At 38.5% G+C, this 15,429-nt stretch overlaps 1 long non-coding RNA gene across 1 annotated transcript; it reads left to right on the forward strand.

Moving 5' to 3' along the window:
* The first annotated feature begins 9,633 nt into the window (after positions 1-9,633).
* On the forward strand, positions 9,634-11,650 carry LOC147837627 (uncharacterized). The gene is made up of 3 exons (XR_015526876.1): positions 9,634-10,940; positions 11,232-11,430; positions 11,499-11,650. It is a non-coding gene; the product is annotated as an uncharacterized LOC147837627 (long non-coding RNA).
* Positions 11,651-15,429: the final 3,779 nt, after the last annotated feature.

The raw sequence follows: 15,429 nt of genomic DNA on the forward strand, positions 1-15,429 counted from the left end.
CCTCTTTGGGATGGAACCACGAGGCGACGTTCATTCACAGAACGCAAGTTTCTGGAGGGCACATACATCTGCAGAAGTGAGAGCAGATAAGAAGGAGCAAAGCCAGAAGTCGCTTTGTAGGCAAACATCAGAGCTTTGAATTTGATGCGAGCAGCAACTGGCAGCCAGTGCAAACGGATGAGCAGTGGAGTGACATGTGCTCTTTTAGCTTCATTAAAGACCACTCGTGCTGCTGCGTTCTGAAGCAGCTGAAGAGGTTTGATAGAGTTAGCTGAAAGCCCGGCTAGTAGAGATAAAAGTCACTGTTGAACTGTACACTACCTGACAAAAGTTTTGTTGTTGATCCCAGTTGTGAGAGCAACAAACAATTACTTCTAGTGGATTTTTTTTCCTGATGAATCATCACAAACACCGCAGAAGACCTACTGGAACCAGCATGGACCAATAGAAATCACTCTCAGAAATAAGTCAAGTTTGGTGAAGGAGAAATCATGGTTTGGGGTCATTCAGTATGGTTGTGTGCGAGAGATCTGCAACATCAACAGCCTGAGGTATCAAGACATCTGTGCTGCCCATTACATTACAAACCACAGGAGAGGGACAATTCTCCAGCAGGATAGCGCTCCTGCTCATACTTCAGCCTCCACATCAAAGCTCCTGAAAGCAGAGAAGGTCAAGCTGCTCCAGGATTGGCCAGCCCAATCACCAGAGGTGAGCTTTATTGAGCATGTCAGGGGTAAGATGAAGGAGGAGGTGTTAAAGATGAACACAAAGACTCTTGATGAACTCTGGGAGTCCTGCAGGTTTATTAATCAGTGATTTGAGTCTGTCAGAGATGTATGGATGCAGTCCTCCAAGCTCATGATGGAGTCAGACACAATATTCATTCTGTCTCCACTGCAGCAGGACTTTATACTCTATACTGGACATTATTGAAGGTTCAGTGATGAGACTTTAGTCTGAGCAGAGTCAGAGCTTACTGTCCTAATCACATCATTATTAATCAAGACATGATCAGATTTTATTGTGCTCAAATAAGCAAAGTCTAGAGGCCTTTACCTTTCATAGAGACACTTCTGACACCAAATCATCAACTAGAAGTTATTACTTGCTGTTCCTGAAATCTGGAGAGGCAACAAGGCTTTTGTCAGGTAGTGTATGTTTTACTCAGTGCATTCCCTTCCAGCTGCAACCCAGTACAGGAAAACACCCATACACACTCATTCTCACATTCTACCCAATTCCCCTATAGCTCATGTGTTTGGACTGTGGGGGAAACCGGAGCACCCAGAGGAAACCCATGCCTACACAGGGAGAACATGCAAACTCCACACAGAAACACCAACTGGCCCAGCCGGGACTCAAACCAGCGACCTTCTTTCTGTGCGGCCGCAGTGCTAACCACTGTGTCGCCCTCAAACTTCTAATTTCTTTACTGTAAAAGAATTGGGCCCCTACCTAGGGCGCTAATAGTTTTGAGCGTGCCTTTCTGACTGTGTGTTATAGTGATCAGGCTTCTCTGGAGTTCATCTCGGCAAGTGTGTGTGAGAAAAAGCAGTTGCACAATACATGTTGCCTACTAGGATCCTCTCCAAACATCCCATAATAGCCTGAGAGCTTCCTGTTTCTGTCCTGATGCATGTTCTTTATCCTGAAGAACACACACTTCACTAATGGAGACGACACAGCTGTGTGTGTCTGTGTGTGTGTGTGTGTGTGTGAGTGCGTTTCTGTGTGTTTGTGTGTGTATGTGCTCAATTGGAAGTGTATGAGAGTGTCAGTATGTGTCCATGTGTGTGTGTGTTTGTGTGTGTGTGCATGTGTGTGTGTGTGTGTGCGTGTGTGTGTGTGAGTGTGTGTGCGTGCATGAGTAAAAATATATGAGAGTCTGTATGTGTCTGTGTTTGGGTTTTAGTGTGTGTTCATGTGTGTGTGCACAGGTAAGTGTATGAGAGAATCTTTATGCGTCCCTGAGTGTTTATGCGCATGTGTGTGTGTTTGTACACATGCATGTACTATAAATGTGTGTGTGTGTGTGTGTGTTTGTACACATGCATGTACTATAAATGTGTGTGTGTGTATATTTATATAAGTACAGTATGTGTGTGTGCAAGTGTGTGTATGTGTATGTGTTTGTGTCTGAGTAAGTGTATGTGTGTGTTAGTGTGTGTTTATGTGTGTGTGCACAAGATAAAGTGTATGGGAGAATCTTTATGCGTCCCTCTGTATGTACGTGCGTGTGTGTGTGTTTGTACACGTGCATGTACTATATATATATGTGTGTGTGTGTGCGAGTGTGTGTGTGCGAGTGTGTGTATGTGTTTGTGTCTGAGTAAGTGTATGTGTGTGTTAGTGTGTTTATGTGTGTGTGCACAAGATACAGTGTATGAGAGAATCTTTATGCGTCCCTCTGTATGTACGTGTGTGTGTGTGTGTGTTTGTACACGTGCATGTACTATATATATGTGTGTGTGTGTGTGTGTGCGAGTGTGTGTGTGCGAGTGTGTGTATGTGTTTGTGTCTGAGTAAGTGTATGTGTGTGTTAGTGTGTGTTTATGTGTTTGTGCACAAGTTAAAGTGTATGAGAGAGTTTTTATGTGTCTCTGTGTGTGCATGCGCATGTGTGTGTATGTGTAAGTGTCTATGTGTTTGTGAGTGTGTTTGTATATATGTGTGAGCTTGTGAGTGAATGTTTATTTAAATATGTGTGTGTTGTGCATGTTTCTCCTCATCTTTCTCCTCAGTGTGTGTGTGTGTGTGTGTGTGTGTGTGTGTGGGTGTGTGTGTGTGTGTGTGTGTGTGTGTTTAATGTCTTCCAGACGTGTTTGTGGATCAGGAAGTGCAGCTTCATGTATTTCCTGTTAGCTGTTTGTTGTGTGTGAAGGACGATGTTGAGGAGATGTGACGTGAAAACTAAGAGCACATTGTGTTTTTATAATCGCTTTAGTGAATCCGGCCTGCTGGAAAATAAAAGTGGCCGAAAACACGCAGGTTTGGTGCTGTAAACGGCTTCAGATGTGCTGCTCTGCCAGACCAGCAGCAACAACAAGATTTAATTTAATTTAATTTAATTTATTTTTATTTTATCTTATCTTATCTTATTTTATTTGTTTTATTTTATTTTATATTATTTTATTTTATTTGTTTTATTTTATTTTATTTATTTTCTTTTCTTTTCTTTTATTTTCTTTTATTTTATTTTATTTTTTTTATTTTATTTTATTTTATTGTATTTTATTTGTTTTGTTTTATTTGTTTTATTTTATTTTATTTTATTTTATTTTATTTTATTTGTTTTATTTTATTTTATTTTATTTTATTTTATTTGTTTTATTTTATTTTATTTGTTTTATTTTATTTCTTTTCTTTTCTTTTATTTATCTTATTTTCTTTTCTTTTCTTTTCTTTTTTTCTTTTCTTTTATTTATTCATTTTCCTTTGGATTAGTCCCATTTATCTGGGGTTGCCACAGTGGAATGAACTGACAACTATTCCAGCATATGTTTTATACAGCGGATGCCCTTCCCGCTGCAACCCAACATTGGGAAACACCCATACACACTTGTTTACACACACTCTCATACACTACGGCCAATTCGAATTTCCTCAATTCCCCTATAGCAAACCAGCGATTTTCATGCTGTGAGGTGATTATTTAATAGTAATTTAATTTTAATAACATTTTTATTTATTTTATTATTATTTTAGTGTTAATTTTTGTTTTATTTTTAATGTTAATTTTAATGTAATTTTAATTGAATTGAATGGAATTTTTAGCTCTATTTTTATTTCAGTTTTAGGTGATTGGGATTCCTTTTAGGTTAGGAAGTTTTAATATACAGTATTTATTTAAATGTTTTAATGTTTCGTTGGTTTGTTTATTGTTTTTTAGCGTTTGTTTAGATTTTTTTAAACCTGTATTTTGTATTATTATTATCAGTAGTAGTAGTAGCATTATTATTATTAATTTATTATAACTTGTTCATTTATTATTATTGTTATTATTATTATTATTATTATTTTACTTTTTTATTTATATTATTATTATTTGCATTTATTAGTAATATTATTATTATTGTTATTATTATTATTATTATTTACATTTATTATTAATATTAATATTAGTAATAGTTTCATTTATTATTATTGTTATTGAAATGTATTATTATTATTATTATTATTATTATTATTATTATTGATAATAATATTATTTAATTTTTTATTATTATTTATTATTATTATTATTTATTATTGTTATTAGTATTTATTATTATTTATTCATTCGTTCATTTTTTTGGGCTCAGTCCCTTTATTATCCGGGGTTGTTACAGCGGAATGAACCGCCAACTTATCCAGCATATGTTTTACGCAGCGGATGCCCTTCCAGCTGCAACCCATCTCTGGGAAACATCCACACACACTCATTTAGACTTATACACTATGGACAATTTAGCCTTTGCCAGTTCACCTGTACCGCATGTGCTTGGACTGTGGGGGAAACCGGAGCACCCGAAGGAAACCCACGCAAACACTGAGAGAACATGCAAACTCCACTTGACCTTCTTGCTGTGAGGCAACAGCACTACCTACTGCGCCACCGCGTCGCCCCTATAATTTATTAATGTAGTTTATTTATTTCAGCACACTCTAATCTAAAGGAACATTTGTGTTTTTATATTTTTTGTTTCAGCTTTACCTCAACACATTAGTTTTAAAATCCTTCTAAACAAACATCTAAAAAATGTACAATTTTAAAAGTGTAAATGCCATTTTTCAAGCAAATTCTCAGACTGTAAAAACAGACGATGCATCAAGAAAAAACATGACGTGATCTGCAGTTAATGTGATCATATCTGAAAGCAATTCAGCATCTAGTTCTGCTCCTGCTCTGACCCGATTCCGTAAACGTTGGTAAATCCATCAATGAGGTTTCTATTTAAACCTGTTTGTTATATCAGTCTCTGATCATCACAGAACCTGCCAGACGCTGAGCACACAGCCAATCAGATTACAGCTTGCCAGACCTAAAAAGTGTTTCTCAGCTGTGCTCTACTATGACTGAACTATAACAAGTCCCCATAATGCATCTGTGCGCATCAATCAGTGTAAACCAGCAGGGCCCGAGGCCGGTTTAATCAGTCAAACTCTCTCTCTTTCTCTCTCTCTCTCTCTCTCTCTCTCTCTCTCTCTCTCTTCAAAGCAAACTCAATGAATATTTCCTGTGTTTCCTGCAGTTTCTCATGTTCTCTAGTGCTGAATGATGGGATGTCATGAAACCTTTTCTCTCGCCTCTTTCTACTTCATTTATTCATTTTCCTTCAGCTTTGTCTCTATTTTAGAGATTGCTTCAGCGGAATGAACCACTAACCATTCCAGCATATGTTTTACGCAGCTCTTCCAGCTGCAATACAATACTGGGAAACACCCATACACTCTCATTCACACTCACATTCATACACTATGGCCAATTTAGTTAATCAATTCCCCTATAACACATGTGTTTGGACTGTGGTGGAAACCGGAGCACTCGGAGGAAACCCACGCCAACATGAGGAAAACATGCAAACTCCACACAGAAACACCAACTGACCCAGCTGGGACTCGAACCAGTGACCTTTTTGTTGTGAGGCAAAAGTGCTAACCACTTATTTAATTGTGTTGACCTCTGTCCCAAAAATGCCTTTCTTACAGAGAGTTTTTGTCTTGTTTCTTGATCCAATACACAAATTCTGAAATCAAGAAGCATTATAGACAGGGAAAACAATATTAGCTTGTTTTTAAAAAAAAAAAGTCTTACTAAGTTACTAATGAGATTTAAAAAAAAATCTAAATTATGACTTAAAATTAAAAACCTATGACTTATCAAAGTCAACATTTTAGATAAAATGTTAAAATAATGACTTAAAAAGTTACTTAAAACTTAAAAATGTTAAACTTATGACTTACCAAATCAAAATTGTGGTCAAATGGGTCAAAATGATAACTTTGTGATAAATTACGAATTTATGACTTAATGACAAGAAATTATTACTTAAATTTAAAATTTATGACTAAACAAATTGAAATTATGACTCAAAAAGTGTAAATTATGACTTAACTTCAAATTAACTTTTAAATTAAAATTAAAAATTATGAAATAAAAAGTCAAAATTATGACAAAAAAATATAATTATGACTTATGAAGTCAAAGTTACAAGATAAAAAAGTCAAATGTATGACTTAAAATGTTAAAATAATAACTTAAATCATCAAATTATGAGATCAAGTCAAAATTTTGACTTGGCAAAGTCAAAATTACGTCATAAAAAGACAAAATTGTATCTTAAGTAGTCTAAATTATGACTAAATAATTCAAAAATATGAGATAAAATGTCCAAATTATAACTAGAAATTATGACCTAAATCGAAATTACAACTTACAAATGTGAAATTATGATTTACCAAATTCGAAATTGACTTATAACAAAATTTGGGATAAAATGTCAAAATTATGAGATGAAATGTCAAAGTTTGAAATAAAATGTCACAATTTGAGATAAAATGTCAAAATTATGAGATGAAATGTCAAACTCTGAGATAAAATGTCCAAATTTGAACTAAAACGTTAAAACTATGAGATAAAATGTCAAAATTATCAGATAAAATGTCAAAATTATGAGATGAAATGTCAAAATTTTTGCTAAAATGTTACATTTATTAGATAAAATGTCAAAATTATTAGATAAAATGATTACTTAAAAAGTTGAAATTATGACTTTATATGTTAAAATTATGACTCACTAAATCAAAATTAAACAATAAAAAGTTAAAATAATAACTTACTATCAAATACAAAATTGTGGTTTAATAACTAGAAATTATAACTTCTTGTCGAAATTATGACAAAAAAATGTAAATTATAGAGAAAAAAGTCAAACATATAACCTAAAATGTCAAAATTATGAGATAAAAAGTCAAAAGTATTACTTGACAAAGTCAGAACTACATCATAAAAGGTCAAAAGGTCAAAGACCTAAATAGTCTAAATCAGTGGTTCTCAAACTTTTTTCATCAAGTACCACCTCAGAAAAGAATTGTCTCTCCAAGTACCACCAAAATGAGCAGTATTGAAATACAGTAGCGTAGTAGGCCCAGTAAAGCAGCTACAACTCTGCACAGTTAAAAAAAGTGTCAGATTACCTCAGAAATATAGGCTATATGTCATATATGGCATATTATATACATAATTTTTGATAAATTTTGAAATGTGTGTAGCATGTACATGACATATTTCATTTCTCCGCGTACCACTAGAAGGAAGCCTGCGTACCACTAATGGTACACATACCACAGTTTGAGAGCCACTGGTCTAAATTATGATTAAATAACTTGAAATTATGAGATAAATTTCAATAAATGTCGTCAATTTACATCATAAAAAGAATGGCTTCCTAATTCAAAATAATCACTTAAATAGTCCAAACTATGATTTCATAGTTTGAGATTTTAACTTTAAAAGTCTTTATTATGACCTTGCAAAGTCTAACTTAAAAGATAGAAAGTCAAAAGTATGACTTGAATAGTGACCTTACGTTGAATTACTTTAGTGTGCCAGTAGGTGGCGACAAACAACCAACGAAATCTGTGTAACTTCATGAATGTGCCCGTAATAAGTCTAGTGGTTGCGTTTTGGACTACTTACAATTCTCTCTAGATGAAGAAAGCCTGCAGTGCTTTCCTGTTGACCAGCCGTCCTTTATTCCCAAAGCTGAAGCGCTGTGTTGGAGAAATGAGCCTGAAGCAGAAGTTTGAGCAGGAAAGACCCTGATTTGTGGACGTGGAGAGTTTATCTTGTACACCAGTTCTGCTTCAGGTCTGCTTTTACACACAGAACATCAGCAGATTCTGCCACACACATCCTAATCAGCCGTTAATCACGCTGGTTTTATCGCTGGAGTGTTTGTGATTCATTCTCGAAGCATATGTGAGTGTGTAACTGCGTCAGCTCGTGTTTCCTTGATTTCCGTCCTGTTTTTATTCTGTCTTCCATAAATCCCGCTCACCAACAAAAGCCCACTGTTCTGTGTTAATTCATCAAACTGCACTTCATCAAGTTTCTGAATGTCTCCAAAATCACTGAATATCTTCTGGACGTGCAGCATTTATCAAACGCATCATGTCTATTAAAAGTAATGCTGCGTTCACACCAGACGCGGAACGTGCGTCAAACGCGAGTGATTACTGCAAACAGTCTTGCTACAGTCACCGGGCTGACAGAAGCCCTGCCCATCACGCGAATCCGCGTCTGTACTGAAGTGAATTTGACGTGCGAATGAAGCGAGTAAACTCAAATGTTCACGCGGCTATTTACACACGAATATCTCGATTTATCCGCGCGTTCCACGTCTGGTGTGAACACAGCATTACAGCTTAATAGGCATGGAATCTACATAGCAACACCCTAGCAACCATCCAAAACTTTCCATATTAAATCAACCAGATCACCGTAACAAGTACATGTCAACACCATAGCAACATTATTTTTATTGCATAGCAACAGTCTAGCAACCAGATAGAACACTTTATCAAGTACATAGCAACACGTGAGCAAAACTTGAACAATTTCTTAATTCCATAGCAACACCCTAGCAACCAGCTAGAACATTTTATCAAGTACATAGCAACACCTGACCAAAACTACAATAATTTCTTAATTGCATAGCAACGTCCTAGCAACCAGCTAGAACCTTTTATCAAGTACATAGCAACACCTGAGCAATGCTAAATTGTCTTAATTGCATAGCAACGTCCTAGCAACCAGCTAGAACACTTTATCAAGTACATAGCAACACCTGAGCAATGCTTAATTGTCTTAATTGCATAGCAACGTCCTAGCAACCAGCTAGAACACTTTATCAGGTACATAGCAACACCTGAGCAATACTTAATTGTCTTAATTGCATAGCAACGTCCTAGCAACCAGCTAGAACACTTTATCAGGTACATAGCAACACCTGAGCAATACTTAATTGTCTTAATTGCATAGCAACGTCCTAGCAACCAGCTAGAACACTTTATCAGGTACATAGCAACACGTGAGCAATACTTAATTGTCTTAATTGCATAGCAACGTCCTAGCAACCAGCTAGAACACTTTATCAGGTACATAGCAACACCTGAGCAATACTTAATTGTCTTAATTGCATAGCAACGTCCTAGTAACCACTAGAGTATATATTAACACTGTGGCAACCATTTCAACTTTTTTATTTGCATAGCAATGTCCTAGCAACCAAATAGAACACTTTTTTAACTACATGGCAACACCGCAGCACCACTTGACATTTTACTACTTTACTAATCGCATAGCAACGTCAACATGCATAACAACATATTAAGCACATTAAGCACATAGCAACGTCCTAGCAACCACTAGAACAATTTCCTAATTGCTTTGCAACATCCTAGCAACCAGCTACAACACTTATTAAGTACATAGCAACACCTGAGCAATACTTCATTTTCTTAAGTGCATAGCAACACCCTAGCAACCAGCTAGAAGAATTATCAAGTGCATAGCAACACCATAGCAACCATTCAAATTTTATTTTTACCAAAACATGTTTTCTTTCTTTTTTTTTTTTTATTTTTTTTGCCATAATGGCTTTAATGACCAGTTTTCAAAAGTTGGCGTTTTCAGGTCACCAACACACACAAAGACCAAAACTGCACAACATTCTCCTGTTTTTAACATGAAAATCGTGTCTTGTATACAAACCCTAAACCCCACCACACACTTCAGTGGCACGCGTCTCATTTCACGCTGTTTTCCTCTTTCAAGTCAACAATGCACAACAGGACAATCCGCTCCTGATCCGCTGGCTGAGCGCTCGCTGCATTTTTGCTTTGTTGCGTAAAGCTCATTTCTGGACACAAACCTCAAAACAACTCACGCCGACTTAAGACGCTTCCTCTCACAATTACTCTGAATTCAGTTTGACAGGTCTCGGTTTGTTTCTTCTCCGCAGGACATGCTGAACTCTGTAGATTTAATAAATGATCGTGCCTGTGCTTTTTATTTAAGAGCGAGATGTCTATAAAAGGGTATACCAGGCTGCTGCATGCGATCAAAGGCATTTATTGATTCTAACTCAATTATTCATACTCTTCTGGGTTTTGTTGAAAACGAGATTTATGAAGCAAAATAACTGGAAATTGATTTTGAAGATGCATAAACTGGAAAAAAGCAGCAAATGTTACAAAAGAGAACTGAGAAGCACTGAATAGTATTAAAATAGTCCATTAATTGAGATATTTTAATGAAAAGTATTAGTTAAATATGTTTTTAACTTGTTTTATTTAGTTTATAATCATATTTTGCCACTTTATAAGTGCATCATAAAAACTGCTGATTAATTCAATTATGTACTTGAAGAGATCCTCACAATCATCTTTCTAAATTGATAAGACTGGCTAAATCGAATTACATTCATCTTAATGGCACTCTCTTCTGTCAGATATCAGCGGGGGACGACTGTAACTCCATTATCCTGGCTCACCAATGAGAAAGAAGCCCGTTAAATGGCATGCACATCTGGTTTTTGAGCGCTGGCTTTCTGTCTTGTCTTGATGGAGATTAATTGTTTCTTCAGTTCGCTAGAACAGACTTCTTTCCATTTGTTCTCTCCAGATGATTTCGTCTGCTGTGGCTCTGTCAGTATGTATAGATCCCAATCTCTGAATTAACTCAAGCCAGGCAATATTTCTTCATTTCACATTAAAGTCTGCATAAAAGCAATTGCTTTACTTCAATTCTGGTCACATGGAATCCCTTTAGGGCGGGGCTATCAGTCATTTAGGGTGGGGCTATCTGACATTTAGGGGCAGGACGATTAGTGCTTTAAGGCAGGGCTATCAGTCATTTAGGGCGGGGCTATCAGTCATTTTGGGCGGGGCTATCAGTCATTTAGGGGCAGGACGATTAGTGCTTTAAGGCAGGGCTATCAGTCATTTAGGGCGGGGCTATCAGTCATTTTGGGCGGGGCTATCAGTCATTTAGGGGCAGGACGATTAGTGCTTTAAGGCAGGGCTATCAGTCATTTAGGGCGGGGCTATGAGTCATTTAGGGGCAGGACGATTAGTGCTTTAAGGCAGGGCTATCAGTCGTTTAGGGCGGGGCTATCAGTCATTTTGGGCGGGGCTATCAGTCATTTAGTGGCAGGACGATTAGTGCTTTAAGGCAGGGCTATCAGTCATTTTGGGCGGGGCTATCAGTCATTTAGTGGCAGGACGATTAGTGCTTTAAGGCAGGGCTATCAATAATTTAGGGCGGGGCTATCAGTCATTTAGGGCGGGGCTATCAGTCATTTTGGGCGGGGCTATAAGTCATTTAGGGGCAGGACAATTAGTGCTTTAAGGCAGGGCTATCAGTTATTTAGGGCGGGGCTATCAGTCATTTTAGGCGGGGCTATCAGTCATTTAGGGGCAGGACGATTAGTGCTTTAAGGCAGGGCTATCAGTCATTTAGGGCGGGGCTATCAGTCATTTTGGGCGGAGCTATCAGTCATTTAGGGGCAGGACGATTAGTGCTTTAAGGCAGGGCTATCAGTCATTTAGGGCGGGGCTATCAGTCATTTAGAGCGGGGCTATCAGTCATTTTGGGCGGGGCTATCAGTCATTTAGGGGCAGGAATATTAGTGCTTTAAAACAGGGCTATCAGTGCTATAGAACAGGGCTCTCAGTCCTTTAGGGCGGGGCTATCAGTCATTTAGGGGAAGGACTATTAGTGCTTTAAGGCAGGGTTATCAGTACTAGGGTTATCAGTGCTATAGAATAGGGCTATCAGTCCTTTAAGGAGCGGTTATAAGTCCATTCGGGGAAGGGGGATGGCTTTCAGGGAGGGGGGGGGAGGGGGGTGGCTATCAGTCCTTTAGGGTGGGACTATCAGTCTTTTAAGGTGGGGCTATCCAGCCTGATCTCACGAGGAAACCCCAACTGTCATTGGGTAATGAGCAAATCATACTAAATTGTACAAATTAGATTGTACGAATTCATACGAATTAGCCACTAAATCAAAAAGTTACGAATTGCAGTGAGATTGTGTTGGGCTATCAGTCCTTTAGGGGCAGACATTCAGTCCTTTAAGGCAGAGTTATTAGTCCTTTAAGATAGGGCTATCAGACCTTCAGGGCGGGACTATAAATACCTCAGGGAGGGGCTATCAGTCTTTTTAGGGAGGAGCTATGAGTCCTTTAGGGAAGGCTACAAGTCCTTTAAGGCAAAGCTATTAGTCTTTTAGGGAGGAGCTATAAGTTCTTTAGAGAGGAGCTATCAGTTCTTTAGGGAGGAGCTATCAGTTCTTTAGGGAGGGGCTATCAGTTCTTTAGGGAGGGGCTATCAGTTCTTTAGGGAGGAGCTATCAGTTCTTTAGGGAGGGGCTATCAGTTCTTTAGGGAGGAGCTATCAGTTCTTTAGGGAGGGGCTATCAGTTCTTTAGGGAGGGGCTATCAGTTCTTTAGGGAGGGGCTATCAGTTCTTTAGGGTCTGACTATTAGTTTTTTTTAGTGGGGAACTATCAGTCATTTAAAGCAAGATTATCAGTCATTTAGGGTGGGTCTATCATTCTTTTGAGGCAGGGCTGTCATTCAGGGGCGGACTGGGACTAAATATCAGCCCTGGCACTGTAGCCACACCAGCCCACATTACCACACCGACACAGCCCCACCCAAGGACATGCACATTCACTATTTATATTGGTGTACAGATGGTAAAATTATATAAGCAGTACCTTATTTAAGAGATATTTAAACATTTAATGTATGAGACTGGAACAAAACCCATTTATATATGCAATCATGTCATTCATTTTCTTTTCGGCTTAGTCCCTTTATTAATCTAGGAATCAGCAACTTATCCAGCATATGTTTTACACAGCGGATGCCCTCAAAGCTGCAACCCATTATACTGGCTTACCCAATTCACAATTGGCCTACCCAATTCAGAAGGAAACCAAGAAGGAAATCTACGTGAACATGCAAACTCCACACAGAAACACCAACTGATCCGGATGAGGCTCAAACCAGCAACTTTCTTGCTCTGAGGCGACAGCACTACCTACTGCGCCATCAGACTGACCCCTTTCGAGACTAGTTCAGTAAATTTTATGTATTTGGCAATGTATGACTTGACTGCCTTTCACTTTTTTTTTTTGCACTTACTGTTTGTTTGACATTCTTGCCAGATTTTGATTACATCTGAGTAACCTCAGATTGGGTCGGCCCATCTCGAAACCAGCCGGTTGTTACCAATTGGGCCAATGCTTAATATTTACTATTATTCTTACTATTATCACCATCATGATCATAATATTAACATCTCGCACAAGATAAAAGCTGCCTACATTTAAAAAACAATACATATGAAAAAATAAATAAGTAAAATAGGTGACCGGCCCACATTTAAAAAATGGTCCGGCCCTTCTGGCATTTACTGTGGGGCAGTTTGCTTCTCATTTCTGCCCTGTTTTCATGCATTTGTTGATCTTACTCCATTTTGTTTGTAACACTCATCTTCCAATGATCCAATGGTTCCCAAAGGATGACATCATGCACTGCCATACATTTTTTCTCATTTCAGGACCATTTCAATTGGATGTAGGTCACAATATGAGAAAAAAATGAACCATCAATGTCTATTTTGCTGTTCTAACTTGATGTTAAGCATAGATTCTATCAGTGATGTTAACTTTAGATGACAAGGAGCATGAAATCCCAAAATAAGGTCAAACCAGCGTGACTGAATCAAAATCCCACTAGCTGACCCAAACCAAGGACTTTTTTCTTTCCATGATATGAAGTCCAGCTGTGATCATGAAGGTCTCAGGAGACACCTCTGTGGTGTACGGACCAACGTTGCACAAGAGTCACAGCTTTCACAGGCATCAAAGCTTTCGAAACCACTCTTTTCCACTGATTCATGGCGACTGTTGTTTTGGAAAATATCTCTGTTCCTCTTCAGCTCATCTGTAGATGTTATAAGCTCAACGATGCGTTTGGGACACCAGGCTTTCATTTTCACTTGTTTACAGCAAAACTATCCAAGAGAAGGTCTGAGGTTCTGTGTCACTTTTTGTGTAATTTATTAGGATAGGAAGATGTATTCCTTGTTGAATGCCATAGCAACCATCCAGAACACTGTATAAATTATACAGCAAGACTCTAGCAACCACCCAGAACACCTCAAAGCGCATAGCAACAACCACCCAGAATGCCAAAGCAATTAACAGAGCACCTTAGCAACTGCAGAACAATACCCTAGCAATCACCCAGAACACCTAAAAGCACTTAGCAACAACCACTCACACTGTCATAGCAACCATCCAGAACACCTTAGCTACTACAGAACAAAACCCTAGCAACCACTCAGAACACCTCAATGTGGATAGCAACAACCACTTAGAATGCCATAGCAACCATCCTGAACACTGTAAAAACTGCACAGCAAGATCCTAGCAACCACCAGAACACCTCAAAGTACATAGCAACAACCATCCAGAATGTCATGGCAACCAATAGAACACCTTAGTAATTGCAGAGCAAGACCCTAGCAACTACCCAGAACACCTCAAAGTGCATAGCAACAACCAACCAGAATGCCATAGCAATCGTTCAGAACACTGCAGACCCCACACAGCAAGACCCTAGCAACCAACCAGGACATTCCAAAGCGCATAGCAACAACCACCCAGAATGCCATAGCAACCATCCAGAGCACCTAAGCAATTACAAAGCAAGATCTTAGCTACTACCCAGAACACCTAAACGTGCATAGCAACAACCATCCAGAATGTCATGGCAACCAACAGAACACCTTAGTAATTGCAGAGCAAGACCCTAGCAACTACCCAGAACACCTCAAAGGGCATAGCAACAACCAACCAGAATGCCATAGCAACCATTTAGAACAATACAGAAACTCCACAGCAAGACCCTAGTAACCACCAGAACACCTCAAAGGGCATAGCAACAACCACTCAGACTGCCATAGCAACCAGCCAGAACACTGTTGAAACTGCAAAGCAAGACCTTAGCAACCGCGAATAGAAATAACCACCCAGACTGTTATAGCAATCAACCCGAACACCTTAGCAACTGCAGAGCAATACTCTAGCAAACACCTAGAATACCTCAAAGAACATAGCAACAACCACTCAGAATACCATAGCAACCGTTCAGAACACTGCAGAATCCACACAGCAAGACCCTAGCAACCAACCAGGACATTCCAAAGCGCATAGCAACAACCACCCAGAATGCCATAGCAACCATCCAGAGCACCGTAGCAATTACAGAGCAAGATCTTAGCTACTACCCAGAACACCTAAACGTGCATAGCAACAACCATCCAGAATGTCTTGGCAACCAACAGAACACCTTAGTAGTTGCAGAGCAA

This window comes from Danio rerio, chromosome 25, assembly GCF_052040795.2.
Source record: "Danio rerio strain M-AB ecotype USA chromosome 25, GRCz13ab, whole genome shotgun sequence".
Lineage (NCBI taxonomy): Eukaryota > Metazoa > Chordata > Actinopteri > Cypriniformes > Danionidae > Danio > Danio rerio.